The sequence below is a fragment of the Maniola jurtina genome, chromosome 22, assembly GCF_905333055.1.
Source record: "Maniola jurtina chromosome 22, ilManJurt1.1, whole genome shotgun sequence".
In the NCBI taxonomy this organism is placed as follows: Eukaryota; Metazoa; Arthropoda; class Insecta; order Lepidoptera; family Nymphalidae; genus Maniola; species Maniola jurtina.
In genome coordinates, this window is record NC_060050.1 from 760,338 (window position 1) to 782,038 (window position 21,701).

Genomic DNA, 21,701 nt, shown 5'->3' on the forward strand with positions numbered 1-21,701 from the left:
ATAATGTTACGACACAATTGTCTTGTAATCGCGATGTGGGTATTTTATTAAGTGTTATAACATATAATATAATAGATGCGCAATAAGTGCATGACACTAATAACAAGTAATTTAATCTGTGGTGAAACTCTTTCAATTCGGGAAATTAAGATAACGCTTTTTCATACGCATTATGTCGATTATCCAATTATTTATTTGCGTGGATAGCGCGCAAGATATTCAGTGGTCATCTTTGACATAAGTTTGACATATCTAAGTCATATGTCCGATTTGAAACCGAGGCACATCTGGATGACGGAGAGAACTCTGATGACGGTTAGTTCTATAGTAATAATAGTTCTATGGCTACTTCGGAACGTAATTTAACGGATTCACATCGGATGGAGTGCGTAATCGCCGTTATTATTAAGGAAACCCCTCGGCCCTCACCATCAGTGGCGTGCAGTTTATAGAGGCATAAAAGCACAGCTTACCCAACCTACAATAGCTTCGTGCTCATTTTTGTGATTTTTCCTCAAGATATCCAGTAAATAGTTAATCTAACTAAGAAATGCTTACCTAGCTTGTCTTCGTAAGCGCTTTTATAAGTCTAAATCGAAGAATACAAATACAATAACAAATACTAGCTTCAAATCCTCACTGCTCACCATATGTGATTAATGGAAAGGGGCACAACTCTGAGCCATGAGGAACACGGTACAGAGAAAGACGTTTGTAAAGTTCAAAGTCCCGTCCAATATGTCCATTTGGCCATACATATTGGAGATGAGCAAAAAGCTCGGCATCTTCCCACAGCTTCCTGCGCGCTTCCGCGGCATTAGCTATGTATATGGCAGTGGTTTGAAAGCTGCACTGCTAACGCTTTCCATACACGATCGAGTTTACCGTCAAGTTTGCAAAGGAAAAGGCGTCCAGTCAATTTGACCCGAGTCAAGTAGATTGAGAAAACTCTCGTTTTGATCCTGAATCGACATCTACCAAATATTAGGCTAGAGGTAAGGTGAGATAAAAGAGACCTAGTCGTTTCATAGCCTACCTAGCGTCAAATGTAGGTGACATTTGACGCCTACGTAGGTGATGCCTCGACGTTTTGTTAAAAGTTTCCTAGGCGTTCAGACAACTCATAGATCCTCCTATGAACCTTCTATTTATTTTTGATTTGACGTCCCATAAACTAATATTTGACATGTCCTCAATTCAGGATCAACCCGGGAGTTGCCTCGCTCTAGTTCACTGGTTGAAATCTATAGAACGTACTTTGACTTTGCTTAGATTTAACTTTCAGTTAAAACGAGACAGATTTATGCCAGCGGTCTCGTTTTAACAGTGTCTTAAGTCTGCGCGCAAAGTCAAAGTGCGGTCTATAGATCTCAGCTACAGACGCTGCTTCAAGTCCGCTGCAAACTTGACCGGTAAACTTGATCGTGTATGGTGCGCGTTATGGAGACGCGGTACCTGTATATTGAATCATTTTTTGTTTTTCTAATTAGAAAGGTAACTGTGTAATCTTTACGGTTATTAGGACGTCGGGTTTGAGTTTTTGCGTCGATTAAACTCGTTTACCGGTGTTAGCGTTTATGCTCAAAATGTAATAAAAAAATCATTTATTTACATAAATAGTTTTAAAACTATTTATTTTAAAACGAGATAATGTCCGCGACTTCGGTAACGTGGATTAATATTATTTTAAAGGATAAACTCGGGATGAAAGCTTACTTCGTACCATATTTCGTCAAAATCGGTAAAACGAATGGGCCGTGAAAGTTAGCAGACAGACAGAAAAACAAACGGACGGACAGACACTTGCATTTATAAGAAGTATGGATTAGTAAATAAATAATAATTAGTATTAGTATATAGGCAGTATTCGTATATAGCCATGATAATCTAGTTGTTAAGACGTCCACCAGCTACATAAAAATAAGATTCGTTTACCAGCTCTTACACCAAGCACCTTTCATTTATTATCAGAAACAAGCATTCACCTTCGAAAGTGCAAGCTAGATCTAAATCTGGCTGCGCTGGTAAAATCAATTCTACAACTGACGGAAACAATGCTACGAACGCCACAATGCCGAGATTTATGATCTACAATCGATCGGAGCAGATCTTACACCAGCGATCTATCTGCAGTCTGTAGCTACTTACAATCCATACTAATATCACAGAGTACGTACGTATGGTATGTTATTTAATTGCTTCAAATGCACATAATTGTACTATCTTTGCTGTACCTATTCTACTCCCTTTACAACCTCTCGCACTGCCAAGGGTCTCTTCAGAACACGTCTGACCCAGCGGCCATCAGTTCTGCAGCAGACGTGGCCTGCCCACTGCCACTTCGGCTGGCTAATTCGTTGAGCTATGTCGGTCACTCTGGTTCTCCTACGGATTTCCTCATTACGAATTTTGAACTCATACATACATTCTAATAGTATTTCACAATAATTAACAGGGCTCTCTCCGTCACTCGTTTCATACAATCGTAGTTCCAATTTCATTTGAATATTAAGCAACCAAAGTCCATGAAATTTTGCAGACATATTCTAGAAACTAATATCTGTGTCTGTGGTGTTTTAGATTTTTCTAAAAATATGTAGTTTTAAAATTACAGGGGCTCAAAGATTTGTATGAAAATTTTTAAGGCCGCGTAACTTTGAAACCGAATATTTTAACAGAAATCTGGAAAACCACAGACATTAGATATTAGTTTCTAGAATATGTCTGCAAAATTTCATGGACTTTGGTTGCTTAATATTCAAATGAAATTGGAACTACGATTGTATGAAACGAGTGACGGAGAGAGCCCTCTTATGTCACACGCATCACAGAGGTTGCTTTTTGATAGCACTCCGAACAACAGTGATTACGAGTTAGAAGTATTTGCTGTGCAATTATGTTCGTGCAACGGAATCGGCTGTCACTTGTTACATAAGTATACGGGTCGCGTCGTGACAGACAGGTTGATATGTGATATTGTTGAGTTTTGTATTCATTGTGAGCTATTACTGCCGGTTGTATTCATAGTATAGTATAACAACCTTGGCGTGTCGAAAATCGGCTTTAACGGTTGGTTTTGGACGTGCAATGCCTAGAGAAAAGTCGAGGATAATAGCGTCGTTCTGATGTTTTAAATTTAAGAGTATATGTAACTCTTTTTAGGGTTCCGTACCTCAAAAGGAAAAACGGAACCCTAACACCGCTTGGTTGTCTGTCTGTCCGTCTGTCCGTTTGTCGTGTCTGTCAAGAAAACCTATAGGGTACTTCCCGTTGACGTAGAATCATGAAATTTTTCAGGTAGGCAAAAAATCCGAAAACCTTGCATTTGTGGTAACACCACAAAAAAAAAATTAGAATGCGTTCGTTCATGAACAAATAACACTAGTGTTTTCAATTTTTATAGTAAAATAACTATACACAGTGGGTATCATATGAAAGGGTACCTACTTACCTTAATGTACTTTACCTGTACATTCTAAAACGGATTTTTATTTATTTTTATCCATAGGTAATAGTTTTTGATTTATCGTGCAAAATGTCGGAAAAAATTCCCGAGTACAGAACCCTCGGTGCGCGAGTCTGACTCGCACTTGGCCGGTTTTTCTTTTTAATATTATCTAAAATGCCTAAATTTTTTTTTAACTTATTTGACGTGTGCGTATGCTCTACTCATAGTGAAAATAAAATAAACCGTGCTCTACATATTAAGGTTATAGTCGGCCACAAACTATAGTGCATGTTTTTACGTGGGTGTTTTTTTACGTACTTATTGTTTTGTGCGTGGGTTAAGTACGGGTTACTCAACGTATCTTACGTTGTATAATGACGAAAGGTCGTTAGTGGTTAAATCGAGGTTATGTTGCTTTTGTTAAGGGCTTGATTAGATCTTGTATTTAATCTTAATGCATAGATTATTTAATTTTTAATCTCTATAATCTTAAAAGGTAAAAGTAGATTGACATCAGCACGTATTAAAATTCTGTGACTAAACAAAACCTATACTTCATCCACGGAGAGAAGTTAGTATATAGAGCTCTCTCTCTCTCTCTGTTACGTAATCCCATACAAGTGACAAAAACAAAAACTTAGTGGACGTTAACCATTTTGAGTCACCAACCAATCACAAACGAAACTATGACCTAAAACTACTTAGTTACATAGCTCCTAGGTTTTATAGAGCGTAGGTTGAAATGTCTTCGAGAAGCACTTGAAATGCTAAATTCAATTAAGCACTTAAACGCAGGCAGTATAATAGTTAGCTCAAAAGTATTTAAGTAATCAATAGTCAATAGCAGCAGAGTTAAATAAGTTGAAAAGACGACACAAAGGTTACAATTACAACCCCAAATTAAAAAAAAAGTATATCTTGTACCTACAACAAGTTTTATAATAAAACTAGCTTATGCTCGCGACTTCGTCCGCTTGGACAACACAAATTTCAAACCCCTTTTTAACCCCTTTGGGGATTGTGTTTTCAGTCAGTCAGTCAGCTTTGCCTTTTATATAAGAATTTAGAAGCCACCTAGAAAGTAGGTATTAATGTCGATATGACTGTAGTGGGTGCCTGAAGGGTTCCCCAATTGCATCACCAAGGGAGTCATCAAGAGACATCAAGCGAGTCGCAAGGAGACGATGCCGATGGCGCAATGCCATGACTTGTGGAAGTCCCTACAAGAAACCTATGGCCAGCAATGGACTTCTATCCATTGGTGTTGATAATGATTCAGGTAGGTATAAGTGCAAATTAAAAATTTATAACATCCCCGACAAGTGAAGGTTACAGTAACTAGAAAAGAGCTGATAAATTTCAAACAGATGAACCGATTTTCTTGGATTATAGCTAAGAACACTCTCGATCACTCGATCAAGCCACCTTTCAAACAAAAAAAACTAAATTAAAATCGGTTCATTAGTTTAGGAGCTACGATGCCACAGACAGATACACAGATATACACGTCAAACCTATAACATCCCTTTTTTGGGATGCCCGCTGGCCAACGCTATTGGGTGACAGACAGAGCGCCGAAGCGTGAAGTGTGACCTGACGAATTCGGTTTCGTTTTTCAATCTGTTGTTTTTTGTGCACCGTTCCAGAATATTATTCTGTTTAGTCCTGTACTCTACAACTATACAACTATATAGTACGCGACAGATCAAGATGGCAATTGGGGTATGAGGCAGGCGGACTTCCGCACACCCACGCGTCACTCGCGATATCCCGCACCCGGGTTAGCGCGGGGGCTGTGCGGGTGTGCGGGACGTCTCCACCTCGATTGCCATCTCGACCTGTCGCGTACTATAAATATTTTTTACCGGACAAACTACAATACAGGTATACCTGTAATGATAACTGTACTCGGACTAGAATTTTTTTTTTCCCAATTTATTTACATGTTAGGGAAACTACATAAGTATGGACTTCGCCTGGGCCGGCGCTCGCCGACACACGCGCGGCACCCCTTTAGAGCGCTTCCCAGCCCACGTGGTTCCACCACCAAAAACACCAGTAAAACACTAAACCCGACCACTTTACTTATTAAATAAATACTTATTATAATTTATAACATAATATTTTTAATGTTAATACAGTGTATCGATGGTGTATCATATAAAATATAGGTACTTTGGTCAGGCGCTAAAGTAAACGTGCGTGATTAAAGAAATTAAACTCGACCGCAAATAGAGTCGTATTGGAATCGATAATGTTATCGATACATCGAACACCGGCTCGATAGTCGATACGTCAACACGAAACGCAATTAACGAGCTTTCTATCCTGCGGTGTTTCCTGTATGCGATTATTTTGTCTCGTGGGAATATTAATTGAAACATTTCACGAAAGTATATTTTGAGAAGGTAAAATTATAATGGCGCAGTGGGAAATTAATTGAACCATGGTCAATACAATTTAAAACGCATTAACTAGCTTTTGGCGCGCACGCGCAGTTTCAGATCTAATAGATTTACACAAAAAGACACAGATAGTTATGCACAAAAAGATGAATGTTATGTTTTCAGGGTTCATGTATTTTCTTTATTCCACCATAACTTCTAAATATCTGAACAGATTTGGATTTATGAGGTATCGCTAGAATCTTTGCATCATCCCGAGTGTCACTGGCTGTAAATTTTGAAAAAAAAAAAACAATAGGACGGCTGTATGGCGCCATTTTCAAATGTGATTTTCAGGTTCGCTCGCCTTCGTAAAGTCAGAAAAAAGAATAAACTTACAGGCATATAGTCAGGATACACGTTAACAAATTCATAACCTACCTACTTTAAAACGTGCTTCATTCTATTTAAATTAAAACACTGTCCGGCTAGCATAGGCAGTAGATAAAAATTATATCCCCCGATTATATCCACTGATGTCATAGAAATCAGTGGATATAATCGGGGATATAATTTTTATCTACTGCCCATGCTAGCCGGGCTGGTTTAAAATTGTATGCCGGTCATTACCTATTAGGCTATATAAATTTAAAAAAAATCCTAAGAATAGTCGTTTTGTTCCTAAAAGTCCTAGCATACAAAAAAATAATTAATTATTTTAGGAGATAAAAATTATTATCGGAGACAAACAATACGATGCAATGACAGCTGTCAGATACCTTGGGGTGAAGTTAGCCCTACTAATAAAACTACACAGTGGTATTTACCAGTTAGTTATAAACTGTGTATCGATCGCGGTAGCATTCCCGCGGCGCGCGGCATGCCATGCAATAATTATGAGATAAATCTGCCCGCCATATCGACTAATAGACCGCAAGCCTGTCTGCTCACTTCGTACGTGGAATTAATTGAACTACGCCACAAGTTATAGGAGATAAGCTAAGCTAAAGGAAGTAGGGCGGACTTCACCCCATTTCTTACAACAGCAAGCACAAAAGAGTGTATATTTATTGGTCTGTCCTTCAATCACGGTGCAACGGAGCATCGGATCGGTGTAATTTTGGCTGATTATCGTTAAAGTCCCGGAGAAAGACATAGGCGGACACGGAATTTAAAAATTAATTAAATCCACGCGGATAAAGTCGCGGGGATCAGCTACTTTACTGAATATTCTCAAGGGGTCTACGTCTATACTAATAAATAAAATTGGAGTGTCTGTCTGTAATTTCGAAATAACTACCTCATATTAAGCTCATATGGTTATTTGAACGATACCAACACTGAATCACACGTTTTTAAAATTTTTGTCTGTCTGTCTGTCTATCTGTCTGTTTGAAAAGGCTAATCTTGGGAACGGCTGAACCGATTTTGACGGGATTTTCACAGAGAAGTAGAGAATTGACCAGGGAGTAACATAGGCTACTTTTTTAACCGACTTTCAAAAAGGGAGTTGTGTTTTTCTACCTATGTACACCGAAATCTCCGAGATTTCTGAACCGATTTGCGTCATTTCTTTTTTAATCGATAGAGGAACTTTGCGACATTGTTTCCTAAAAAATTTGGAGTCCAACTCCTCAATCCTGATGCTGCAGGGGATCTGACCAATCCACGCGGGCGAAGCTGCAGGCATCAGCTAGTTACTGAATATTCTCAAGGGGTCTACGTTATAAAGTAAACAAGTAGTCAAGTTTTCTTTTCTAGACCCAGCGTAAGTTGTACCTACATACGTTGATATATCAAACACTATCAAAATCTGTTGACAAGTGTTTTTAACCCCCGACCCAAAAAGAGGGGTGTTATATTTTATTCATTTATTTACTATACAGCAGTCGCGGAAAAAGGGATTCGAAGAGAAATACTCGATTGGCCAATAAGGACTTAAAAATTTAAAATGCTATTACCTTTTTACCGCTTTAATTTAATGCCTTGCGCCATACCATCGTAACAAGTATGGTCCGAATATTATTCGCATTGTGTCCTTATACGGGCAAGTCTCATAAACCCATGGCGAGGCTATGGTTTATGGTGGAAGGGGAATGTTGGTTTTGTGCCATCATCAACCATCTTGTATTTAATTCGCTTCCTGGTGGATTAAGGCTCAAAGCATACTGACTACTATATTATATACTTACATACTGATTTTGGTATTTTAGAATTCCGTACCTCAAAACAAAAAAAGAAACTCTTATAGAATCTTGCCCATCGAAAAACTATTTATCCTACCCCCATAATTAAATTAAACTTTGAAACTACTGAACCGATTTTAAAAATTCTTTCACCATTAGAAAAAAAAAAGCATAACATATTACGTATGGATACAGTACATTCAATTTGTATTTTATTATTTATTTTAAATTAACATATTTTACTTGGTGCTTAGTCTTAGGGTCTAAAAATTATTATGGTGAGCATTTAAATTGTACCCCATTCAATTCCATCCAAGCAAAAGCCGCTTGTTTTACTACTAAGTAATAACATATAGCAACTGCTAATAGTATGTTTAATAAATTGTATATCACAGGGAAAGTATTAGACATAGAGCGGCAATTATCACCCCCCAGTCATAGAGAACTAGAAAGTGAAATCGGAAATGCGTTATCAATACTCGAAGCGGCAATTTTATACGACTTTTCGTTCCTGGTGCGTATCTATCATGCGAGGAGCCTCGGGCGTAAAACCTTATGATAATAGTGTGTGATTTTAAATTAGACCTGGTACTGATACTGGCCATTGATTCTGTTGGCAACTATATTTTAGAGTATTTGCATCCTCTTCTTGCTAATGTAATATGAAAAGGACAGACACAGTTTGACAGTTTTAAATTTAATTTAGAGTTGTCAAACCTCGTGACTTTAGCTGCCAGTCGCGAGCTATATGTTTAAATTTGTAGCGTGCACTAAAATTTTGAATCTTTAAATGTAAAATTAATGTTCTGTCCTTTTTTAGCAATACTAAAAGGAGGAGGATGCAGATACTCTAAATTTAGTTTAAAGAAAGACAACAGAATCGGCGCCATTGATTCTGTTGGCAACTAGAGTATTTGCATCCTCTTCTTGCTAATGTAATATGAAAAGGACAGACACAGTTTGACAGTTTCAAAATTTAGAGCTGTCAAACCTTGTGACTTTAGCTGCCGGTCGCGAGCCTATTGTTTAGAAGCGTGCACTAAAATTTAGTCTAAATGTTAAATTCATGTTCCGCCCTTTTTTATTAGCAATATTGAAAAGAAAAAGATGCAGAGACTCTAAATTTAGTTTAGAGAAAGACCACAGAATCGGCGCCAGTGTGTGATATTAAATTAGATCGATACTGAAGCGCAAATTTTAGAGTGTGCATCTTTTCTTGCGTATGTATTAAGAAAAGGACACATAGACCTAATTTAATTTAGAACTGTAATTTAGTTTAGAACTTTTTTAGCAATGTTAAATAGAAAAAGATGCAGATACATCAGAATCGTTAAAATACCCCAATTTATTACTTTATAACTTTTGGAATACTTACATACCATGTTTATACAAGACAAATAAAAAAATCGGAAACCACGATTCACTGTTTAGTTTAACTTAAGTAACATACATTTATTGGAAAGGCAGTTACTCCAAAGTGCAATAAACGTCTACGGACAGACAGACGTCCATCCTTGGATACTCGTAATTGGTTAGGTTTACATTTAGTTACATTTATCCGCTTTCTAACACAAATTGTCCGACTCTAAGTACAGTGTGCAGTCGATTAGTGAAAGTAAAGGGTCCGTGTATCAATTGTATGTTTTTACAAAACCTCTCTGGGATCCTAGTGTAACTTTTCAAGTTAAGAGTTCTCTCCATGATCGCTTTAAGTTAAGCGTGAACGCATGCTGTTCCAATCAACATTTACGAGCGGGGCCTATTCAAGAATGAGATGGATGATTTTTAAACAACGCAAATCCTTAATTTGCGTTTACTCGGGTATCTGAAAAAGTGGGTTTACAGTACAATAGGTATCGATAATACGACCAAAATGAATATAATCAATTTATCCGTAATCTGTCGATAAGTTACATAGAAACGTCATTGTTTGTCAAAAAAGATTATAACGCCTAAAAAATAAGAACTCACTCACCATTTTAATTTTATGTGTCAATTTTCGTGCCAAAAGTACGATTTCAGTGTTTATTTTAAAGGCAAAAGCGTACTTTTGACTTGACAGCTGACACATAGTGTTAAAATGGCGAGTGAGTTCTATACTATAATACGACTATAATATACAATTTTTGACAAATAACAACGATGCTAGGAAAATTATCGAACGATTACAGATAGGCTTGATTTTATTAATTTTGGCCGATAGTAGGTAGGTATATCAGACATATTAACAACACCGATAATAATTTAATTATCGATATACCTATTGCGGATATTGATATCGATCACTGCTGAAGTGAAGCCAGGTCGGGTGAGTTAGTCCACAATAAGTTGTCTATAATCTGTACAACAGCCGATTAGCGAAAGTGGAGGTTCTGTACATACAGTCACAGTTAGAAAGGCAGTCGATCAGTAGATGCTAGCGTTCGATATCTTCGCGTGTTAACGGGTGCAGATTACATCAACTGTCTCTAATAGAGTCAGACCCCAGGACCGCCAGACGATACTCATTTATGATAGAGTAGTGTGTACTTTTATAGGGTTTTTGTACTCAGAGGGTGCCTAGGCTACCTACTTAGCTAGGCTACTAAGGCTCTGCTGTCCGTCCGGCCGTCGCGTCAGTCTGTCTGTCAGCGGGCTGCATCTCGTGAACCGTAATAGGTAGAGTTAAAATTTTCACAGAATTTGTATTTCTATTTCCACTATAACAAATAATATTTTTTTTAAATAACCGCTATGGAAATTTGAAAAAAAATTAAAATGTTATTTCTGGTTCGATTCGATTTGGACAATCGCACTTAACCGGTTTTTTTTTTAAATCACGGGAAAACGGGCAGGTGTGTAAAGTGATTACCCATGATCATTTGCAGCACCAGAGGGACCGCCAATGCGTTGCTGGCCTTTCAGAGATTTGTTTTTTTGTGATAATAATGCAATATGGCAACTTACACTTGGCATAATATTGAAAATTTAATATTTGAAAGAGCAACCGCCGAATTACGTCATGATTTTTCTCGGTAGGAAGAGTAAAGGTAGAGTAAAGGGAAGTGGAAGAATAGGGATGATGACTACTGGTCAAATAAGTGACTTTTTATGAAATGTCAAAACGCTTGCTTAATGAGGAAGCTTGTATGAAATTCACAGATGTGACGTCATAAATATTTGACATAATTTGACGCGCTTTTTTAGTTAAATCGATAATTAAAAATAGTTATTATTATTATTATTAAAGCTTTATTTTCCACACACTAATTAGTACCTATTACATTTTTATTTTTTACAATATTTTAACAATCTTGGCGTGCGGCCCCCTGCGGGTAAAAGCCTCCCCCATCCTTTTCCAGGCCTCGCTGTCGATTGCGGTTTCCATCCATTTTCTTCCATCCAATTAAAAATAGTTAGCAAACGTTAACGTCTGGCAGTCCTGGGATCTTGGCCCATAATGTAATAATTAACGGTCTGTCTGTATAACTCAATATGGACGGTACTGCTACTGGTGCTATTTGATTTATTGAGCGTAATACAACGTTATAATATGGCTAGTTGAAAAGATGTTTTGATTTATTAATCGCAATTTATTCTTCATCGATGTAATTATACATTCATAGTTTTTTTTAATTAAAGACAATAAAAATCCAAAACGATTGATGCTCCTTTCATTATTTAATAAATAATAATTAGTGACTAAGAGCCCCGGAGGGCCAGACCTTCGTTACTTTATAAAAGCTGAAAGTTTATTTGCGCATGGTCCCCAACATAGGAAGTAATTATCAGCGACTATGAAGTTTGGATCATGGTGGATTTGGCAGGTACCTTCAAGTCAACAGTGAATAGGTATTTTCTAGGCAAGCGCGCTCCATCTGCATCATCACTTGCTTAGCTGCACGTCTGATTGCAGCCAAGCGCTAGTCTATAAATTTAAAAAAAGATAAGAGGTAACAAAGCCTTGTCGGTTTTTTGAGGTGTAAAAAAATGTAACAAATGGCAAAACAGTCCTAATTAAAAGTCTTTGAAAAAAACCAAAATAATAACACATCGAATTAGAATTAGTACCAGCGGCCTAAAATGTACAAACTTCGTACATTTCGGACCAACTGTCAACGCTGCTAAAAAGTTCGCGATTTTGAAATCATGATATCATTGCCCGGACAGCACTTCTGCGTGATATAACAATGAGGTGACCTCGCGTAACCGGAGTCCTGTTACACATACAAACATACACAGTAGTAGTATAGGTATATAGAGGGACAGTGGACACATTGTGTTGGTGTCGTGTTACCCCTCTCTGAATACGGTTTTGTAACGCCTTTGACCATGGTTTTTTTAAAAATGTATATCTACCGATGTAGGATAACAATGACGCCGATTCTGTTGTCTTCAAAACTAAATTTAGAGTATCTGCATCTTTTTCGTTCTAATATTGCTAAAAAACGATTTTATTAAGGATTACATTAAGGCCTCATTTACACGGTGCTTTTTTAACGTCTGTTAAAAAAGCGTCCAAATAGAACAAATGAATTTCCAAGTAGGTATTTGTTCACACGTCAACGCTTTTTTACGTGTATGTAAATAGATACTTGGGAATACATTTGTTCTATTTGGACGCTTTTTAACGGACGGTAAAAAAGCTCTCGGTTAAATGAGGCCTTAAAGATACTAAATTATAGTGCATGCTGCATTTTTTACAGACTAGCGCTTGGCTGCAATCAGACCTGCTAGCAAGTAATGATGCAGCCTAAGATGGAGCGCGCTTGCCTAGAAGTTGCCTATTCACTCTTGACTTGAAGGTACCCACATTAAAATTGGAAGGGATAACTGATGCAGGAAGGGCGTTCCATATTCTAGCGGTCCGGATTAGAAACGAGGAAGCAAATCGCTTCGTACGTGTCCGAGAATCATTCAACTGCCAAAACATGCTTGTCGTACTGTAGTGTCTTGAACGTGTTGGCTCACCAATACTAATATGGCGTTAGTTGTCATTATTCAAATAACCATTCTACCTAGGTAATGACAAGTTTGCCTAAGTCTAAATGTTACGGTTAGCCAATTTACAGGTTTCGTAACACAGCCTTGCCTGGTTAGGTATTACAGATTTATAACGCTACGAGTAAGTCATTAAGCTGAACGAAGAAACACTATGTCTTGTATAATCTGCCGTTAAGTAAACAAACTGATGAATGATCATTTATTACTAATATTACCTAGGCATAGATTTATTATATCTTTATTATAAGACCTAATGATCAATAAATTCAGCATCAAATATATCAACATATCATCGTCCCTGGAGTTAAATTGGCCTACCTGGTGCAGTGGTAAGAGGTGTGGTCTTATTAGTGGGAAGTCTCGGGTTCGATTCCCGGCAGGGGTTTGGATTTAATAATTTCTATATTTCTGGTCTGGTCGGCGTAGACCACCCTACCGGCAAAACTGCGCCGCCAAGCGATTTAGCGTTCCGGTACGATGCCGTGTAGAAAACAAAGTAGTACGGGTTTAATGAGAACTGCCATACACCTTCCAGGTTAGCCCGCTTCCATCTTAAACTGCATCATCAGTCACTTACCACCACGTGAGACTGCCAAGAATTAATTTGTATCAGATAAAAAAAAAAATCTCGCGGACCAAGAGTGCGCGGCCATTAGATAGTTTTCTTCTAGGTATATTTATAAAAGGAAAAGCTGACTGACTGACTGACTGACTGCCTGGCTGATCAATCAACGCACAGTTCGAACTACTGAACGGATCCGGCTGTAATTTGGCATACAGATAGTTATTATGACGTAGACATCCACTAAGAAAGGATGTTTGAAAACTCAACCCCTTAGGGGGGTAAAATAGGGGTTAAACATTAGTGTAGTCCACGCGGACGAAATTGCAGGCATAAGCTAGTCTTTTTTAATGAGTTAATCAAAACAATTAGTAGTATCTGGTGTCGCAGCATCCGTAATACAAAACGCTGCGACCCATTTGCGGTCAGATGAACGAGGGGGCTTGCGGTCGCGCCATGAGAGAGTTCACCCGCTAACGCACACTACAGGGCAAAGCCCTAGCCGTGGTGTCACTTCATAGAGGTAGAACGCATTGAGCCTGAACTGGTAAATATCTTAAAACTTGGAAAACATGTACCTAGATTCTCTCTAAATCCGCACTAAGAAACAGGAATTCCAAATCCACGTACCTACTAGACGAAGACGCGACCGGAAGAAAGCTAATTAATTATTTTTCCATCCACACGCACGAAACGTTTTGCGTCATCATTCCCCAAACGCATGGCTAAGGTTTGGAATACTCTTCCGCGATCTGTGTTCCCTACCAGTTACGATCCGGGTATCTTTAAAACAGACATCTTGTAGGTAAACTCGGCCCATCTTAGGCCACATCATCACTTTCCATCAGGTGTGATTCTGGTCAAGCGCTTGCCTAATAATGAATAAAAAAAAGAAAAAATGTCATATCAAAAAGTGTAACGATTCATTTTTGGGAGCGTACAAATTATATCAACTAGAAATTTGTTGAAATTGGTTTATATTTAGGTCGCACGTATCGTTTACACCTATCGAGTGTACCGTTTAGCTGCTCCAATATGCAATCCGAGTGTCACATAAGCTACTGGATATACTAGACAGTGGCAAGGTGTCGGCGTTACGTGATAAAAATGCAATTAATCGTTATCTAAGAGTTGGCGGCGATTGATGACCGTTAGTTGCGCAACTATCTCATTGTTATGCAGTTTAAAGCTTGTCGCATATAAGAAAGCAACGTACGCGCCTCACGCGTTAAATGTACTGGAATATAACTGAATTATATAAATGAATTAATGACGCTTTTTCGTTTTACCATTAAAAAAACAACATGAGTTACATGCAACAATAGAGGTAAAACATAAATTAATGCGGAAACTTGCCCAGGAAGAAAGCTTAATGGAACTTCGAAAAATGACCAATGGGTTTTGATATTTTATAGTCAGAATAAAACGGATTAATATGCTTAGATTTATAGTGTGAATTCTGTACCTAATAGTTAACAATTTTTGGTTAAGACTCTGGCAGTAGATGTATGGAAAACCCGTCAGCATATTATATACGAAAACTCATACTCAGACAGTCTATACCTTGACCGTACTGTATACGCTATTCGAATTTTGAGTTTCTTGATGTGAAAGTGCGATGTTCGGAGGTTGCACTGCGTAGTAAGATGTGCGATCAGGCTAGGAATGTTGCTACCCGGCTGTACATCCGATCTCATTATAATATCACTTTATAAAACGAGGCGCGGATCTTGGTAATCCATCACATAGCTTTTTATCGATAGTTAGCAGGTTTGCTTCTGACTGTCATCCCATCTGGTGGATGATGAAATTATAGAGACTTCATAAATTTTACATAATATGTTTACTATCAGTCTTTCATATCATACCTACTACATGATGCCCACGGCTTCACGCGCGTGAATTTAGTTCCTCAAAAGTCCCAAAAACCGAGGTTTCCCGAGATAAAAAATAGCCTATATCCGTCCCGTGGATGTAAGCTACCTTTGAGCCCGTTAAAATCGGTTAAATAAGTGGCCTGTGAACGCATTACTTAATAGTTTTCGTATGGGATTAGTATTATTGAGTATGTAAGTGTATTCGCCTAATATTCTTTAAAACTAGAAAAAAAAAACTGTTGCTGTGTGGACAAATTTGAACTTTAAAACAATGCCGACTTTACTTGATGCTAAAGTGTTTCGATACTTGAATTCAGATATACGGTTAAAAAAACTTTATTCTCATTAAGAATTAATAAATATAAAATCTCATACTATCATATTACTCTACGGTGTTCCCATTAGATTACAACAGGGGGTTATTCAAGGGGCGGACCAACAAATTCCTGGAAGACCGGCAACGCATCGGCAGTTCCTCTGGTGCTGCAAATGGTCATGGGCGACGGTAATCACTTAACATCAGGTGATCCGCCAGCTCATTTGCTCGCTATTTTTATTTTAAAAAAAAATCTTCCGTACTGTATACTTGGCTGAATGCGGCTGAGGCGGAACAAACATCTTCAGTTTACAAAACACAGCTATTAACATGCCCTGTCGAGAATGCACCGAACAAACATGCCGGCATGCCTTTGTGCTAATAACTCTCTGATTAGACTCCACATAAATATGAATGGCTCTTTGAAAACTCAGGTCTGCCTATTGGTAACGACTCTACCACTGGTGTTACACCATCATCGCCAACCGATGGTAATTTTTTGGAATTCTAATAAAAATAGCAAGCAAACGAGCGGACAGGTCGCCTGATGTGTAGTGATTACAGCCGTCCAAGATCATTTGCAGCACCTGCCAATACGTTTCCATCCTATGTTGAAATCCAGCTTGAACACCGCCGAAGGAAGTTGGTTCTATAGTTTGCATGTACCCAGAAAAAAGATCTGGCACAACGGGGCGGTCGAAGTGCATCAGGCACCTAGGTGGTGAGGGTGACATTACTTACAATGGCGGGTGGTGCGGTTGTAGAAAGAGGAGAATGGAATGAGGTAAAACGCAAAGAGACCTTACGTGTCTACGGTGTTCCAGGCTTTCCAACGAGCTGGTTGTTTTTGGATTGTCCACAAGCTTGATAGCCCATTTATATAATCATCATAAAACAATATCTTTACTAAAAAAAAATGATTTATAACAATGAATATTAAAATTGATAAATCTAAACGTAATTAATCTCTCAAATAAAGCCTTATAATCCTCTTAAGAGTGTTAATCGTTTTGAACAAAAATATTCGCATCACGACGGAGTGAATAGTTTTATTCAATTAGCCACTTTCACTTTACATACAGAATACAACACTTATGTAAAATGTTAAGTATTTTTAAGTACTTACTATTTGATGATGATAGTACGTGGGAGGGTACCTACTTACGGAAGAAAATGAATTATTTATTATTCTTGAGTCTAGACTCTAGACTACACCTGATTTTAGACTTATCATTAAAGGCTATCATTGAAAAATCCCATGGGACATGGAAATTAGTCAAACCCGGAGAAATGACATTGCCTTTCACTACATCTTAAAGCTGTGAGCTATTCCACCTAAAATTTCAAATCTAGAGATGGCGATACATTGTTGTATGTCTATTACCTTTTATCTCATCCGATTAACCGATTAATGACGTGTACAGAGATAGCTTACATTACATCCCGGGGACGGATCTAGGCTACTTTTTGTCCCGGAAAATCTAATTTTACATAACATTTTTTAAAACCTAAATCCACGTGGAAAAAGTCGCGAGCAACACTACTGGTAGTTATGGGATAATTATTATTAAAACCTGAAATACCTCGTCTACAAGTGAAAATTAAAAAATTATAATACCCCCGACAAGGGAAGGATACAGTAACTAGAAAAGAGCTCATAACTTTGAAACGGCTGAACCGATTTTCTTGGATTATAGCTAAGAACACTCTCGATCAAGACACCTTTCAAACAAAAAAAAAAGAAAATTAAAATCGGTTCATTAGTTTAGGAGCTACGATGCCACAGACAGATACACAGATACACACGCCAAATTTATATCACGGAACATTTTTGATTAAAGATGGTACCTACACAAATAAAGTTTTGGGAATCGGTGAAATTAATAATTTTATCAATACCTAGTACCTACCTACTCAAAACCTCAAGATAAAATTGACCGTCAAAAACTAAAAGCAATTGTGAGAACCTTCCAATTAATATAAAGCGAAAGTTCCTCTCGTATCTCCAATAGACTGGTTATTGTATAGAATTTATAGATTATGATTAATAGGCTAGTTTTTGTCGCAACGGGTAGGTATCATAAATCTGAGAAAAAAACTGTTACGTAAAATAGCAAACGATCGGAGTTCTGCCGGTAGCAAAATGTAATAAATAACTTTATTTGATCAAGTGATTAAAAAAACCAGACAAGTACGAGTCGGTCTCTCACATGAAGGGTTCCGTAACATCGTAAAATAAAGAATACTTTTTAATTTTTTAATGACGTAACCACGAATTCATGGTTTTCGGATTTTTCCATTTACAAGTGCTTGGATTTATGATTCTAGGATTCTAGATCAACGGGAAGTATCCTATAGGTATTGATTTCCTTGCGGGTCTTCACAAACACGACAGACAGACAATGAGATCCAAGGGTTCTTTTTTTCTCTGGAGGTATCGAACCCTAAAAAAAATAACCATTGCAATACAATAGGTATGCAGATTAATCAGGAATAAGTCTAGATCACTGCAGGCAACAAAAACAGGACGTTATATGTTACATGTATTTTTAATACATACATACAATATAAACACTAAACAAACCATACCAAGAACAATAGATATACAAAACCTTAACCTTGAACCATATTTGCATAATAATATGAGTAGGTGGTTTGATTCTCGTAGTAACTCATGGTTTGATTGGTTTGATGCGAACTGAGTTTTATATTGGTTTCATAATATAGCAAATACCTTGAACAAGGAAAACATGCGAAAACCGGCATGCATGAGTTCTCAATAATGTCAAAGGTGTGTGAAGTCTGCAAATCCACACTTGGTGGCATAACCCCTTCTAATTCTGAGAGGAGACTTGTACTCAGTAGTGGCCCAGCGGTGGGTTGACATGATGAAACAAAGTGGACACCATAGACAACTAGCTTGTGTGACGCGACAGCTGGATGCACATGCGGCCATGCGCCCGCGCAGCGTAACCCGATCAGTCGCACGGCGGCCACCGAGTGAGACGGACGTAACCGACACCAGAGCAACTCGCTCGTGACGGAAAGTTGATTTCCTCACGGGAATTTGAACAGATTATCTTACTTGAACGGTGAATTTCACTTAAGAAAGTTATATTGTTAAGGAAGGTAGACTATATTATTATGGACATGACTAAATATTTTAGAACAGTTGTAACGTTGCGGCTATATTAAGGTTAACGTCAATGCCCAGCAACGCCATAATTATCGTGATGTTCAACGCGTTGAACTGAGTGGCCACACTTGAACAGGTAACGTCTAATGCCAATTGAATTGGGGTTAAAATCATTTAACGCCAAACGGCATTGTGAATGCCGTTGATCGTGGCTATTTCTACGTTTAACGTGGAACACCGTTGAACATCATGTTGTAGGCCGTTAATGTGGCCGGGACATAAGAAAGGTGTTCAATATTTGTTTATGAATAACAGTAGTTGAGTAACCAAATTCATCTAACTGCTTGACAGCAGAACCCCCTCTGGCGGAAAAGATTATACAAAAGTAATCATCATCATCGTCATCACATCTCTCAACCTATCACCGGCTCACTACTGAGTACGGGTTTCCTCTCAGAATGAGAACAGTTAAACTGATTGACAGACGCTGGCCAAATGCTGATCAGTGAAAGTAGTGTAATGTGTCTCAAAAGTAGGTAGGTAGTAGTTGTAAATCCATTAGGTATCAAATCAACCACTGATGAAATTGCATGCGGAAACTCAATATGTGGAAATATTATGGAATTTCATGATTGTATTCTAAGAACGTAAGAAAAAAGCAATATACACGTAATGTGAAGGAAATTAGAAACTGAGTATACTATAACAAAATCATCCAAAATGTAGTAAGTATTGCAAATATCAATGTTTCCTCGAAATGCAATACATTGTGTACCGTAGTCAATTCACATAATATAACTGGAATACGTATTACGTAAGTGGAACCAAGGCCAGGCAATGTGTTCAATTAATACACAATGAAATTGCTGTGAATGATTATAATTGTAGCAAAACATTAAAAAATTAGACTTGCATGAACATATTCTCCTTACTTATTGGTGATAATATGTTAAAAGTTGAACATAAAACTTTTCACCTTATTATGGTTCCTTACCTCAAAAGGAAAAACGGAACCCTTATAGGATCACTTTGTTGCCTGCCTGTCTGTCTATCCATCTGTCGTGTCTGTCAAGAAAACGTATAGGGCACTTACTTCCCGTTGGCCTAGAGTCATGGGCAGCTAGGTAGGTCTTGTAGGACAAGTGAAGGAAAAAATCCGAAAACTGTGAATTTGTGGTTACAATGAACAAATAAAATTAGTATTTTCAATTTTCGAACTACGATAACTATACATAAATGAAAGGACTTTACCTGCACATTCCAAAACAGATTTTTATTTATTTTCATGCATAATAGTGTTTGATTTATCGTGCAAAATTTCGTAACAAATACCCGAGTACGGAACCCTCGGTGCGCGAGTCTGACTCGCACTTGACTGGTTTTTATTTAACAGGTTAGCTCTAGACTGCGACTTGCTATATCAAGGGACGATTATACTCGTAGATGCACTTATTAAAAATAGTAAATTCACAAATGGCACCTGCCGGGATCGAACCTGGAACCGAAATACAAACAAATTGACAAATTAACACTTAGACCAGTGACAAAATTCGTGACAGTAATCACGATTCAAATAATTGGATACTCTTTATAATAAAATTATAAGATTACAATCACCTTATTGATCATGATCACATTACAATCGATCATAATGAATTACTTTTTGCCAATTCCCATTATAGATTTTCTATGGATCATTGCGAAAGATGTACAAAAGCTCATGTTACAAAGGCGTATAAATTGGATTACGATGCGTTACAAACTGGTGTTTGTCAAGTACAAAACGTATCGAGGTACAGCGAATTACTAGCCATGGTTGATCAATGATCAGTGATCACATAATGGGTACGTCACACTAGAGACTTTTTGCCTTCTTCATTGGTGTCATATCAAATTGGAGACAAACATGCATTGAAGAATCAACATCGACAACAGTGCTGCTCTTAAGTTTATGAACACCATTACCACACCACCACCCCCAGGTGAGCAGTCAAGGGTCACCTTGTAATGGAACAAAAAAATAGAAGAACAACCTGACGAATTTCTTTTATTCTTCATTCAAGATCAAATTTATGAACAGAACCTCACACCCAATCAACACTGTCGGATCTACAAATGCATAACTTTACAGGTGATTAGTTTAAAGTTATTAATTAACATAATAAAAAAAAAAATTAATAGAGTTCGGTTTACGCTATCGTATCGTACACTTTCGAATTTGAAATCAGTGTAATGCTAGTTTCAAAATCTTGGATAACATTTTTATGGTACTTTTTGAAAACTACACTGCTGTATAGTTTTGGATTTGAAGATCCGATATCGTAGATTGGGCATGGTAATCAGGAGTAAAACTTCGAGAATCCAATTCCAGGGTCGATTACTAAAATCAAGAAGTTTGTGAAGCTTTTGAAACCAAAAATATAGAATTGCAACTCTGCTTTTGAAGTTTTTAATTCTTGATGTTTGTCCGACCGTCCGTTTCATGTGTAAACCATCGGTAAACAGTGATTTGACAACCCTATTGAAGAAAGAGTAACGTTTATTCACACAAGATAAGGGTCTGACAACATCTAGTCGCACGATATTTATGTCGCTAGTATATAAGTAATCTCAGACGAATTAGTTGCCAACGTAATCATAGGGCTTGCATAAATGATTGATTTACTATAGGCAAATTATTATTTACTGCGAGGCAATCCTCTGGTAATGTTCCTAGGTAATTAAGGACGCTCCATATTGGTTAGGAAATTGTACTGAAGCAAGAACGATTTATTGGTGAAATTGATCTGATCGTAATGATGCTATATTG

At 37.6% G+C, this 21,701-nt stretch overlaps 1 protein-coding gene across 6 annotated transcripts in view; it reads right to left on the bottom strand.

The window, feature by feature from the left end:
* The window catches only part of LOC123876942 (LIM domain only protein 7), a 189,746-nt gene that overhangs the window by 26,125 nt on the left and 141,920 nt on the right, over positions 1-21,701 (bottom strand). The window lies entirely within an intron of this gene.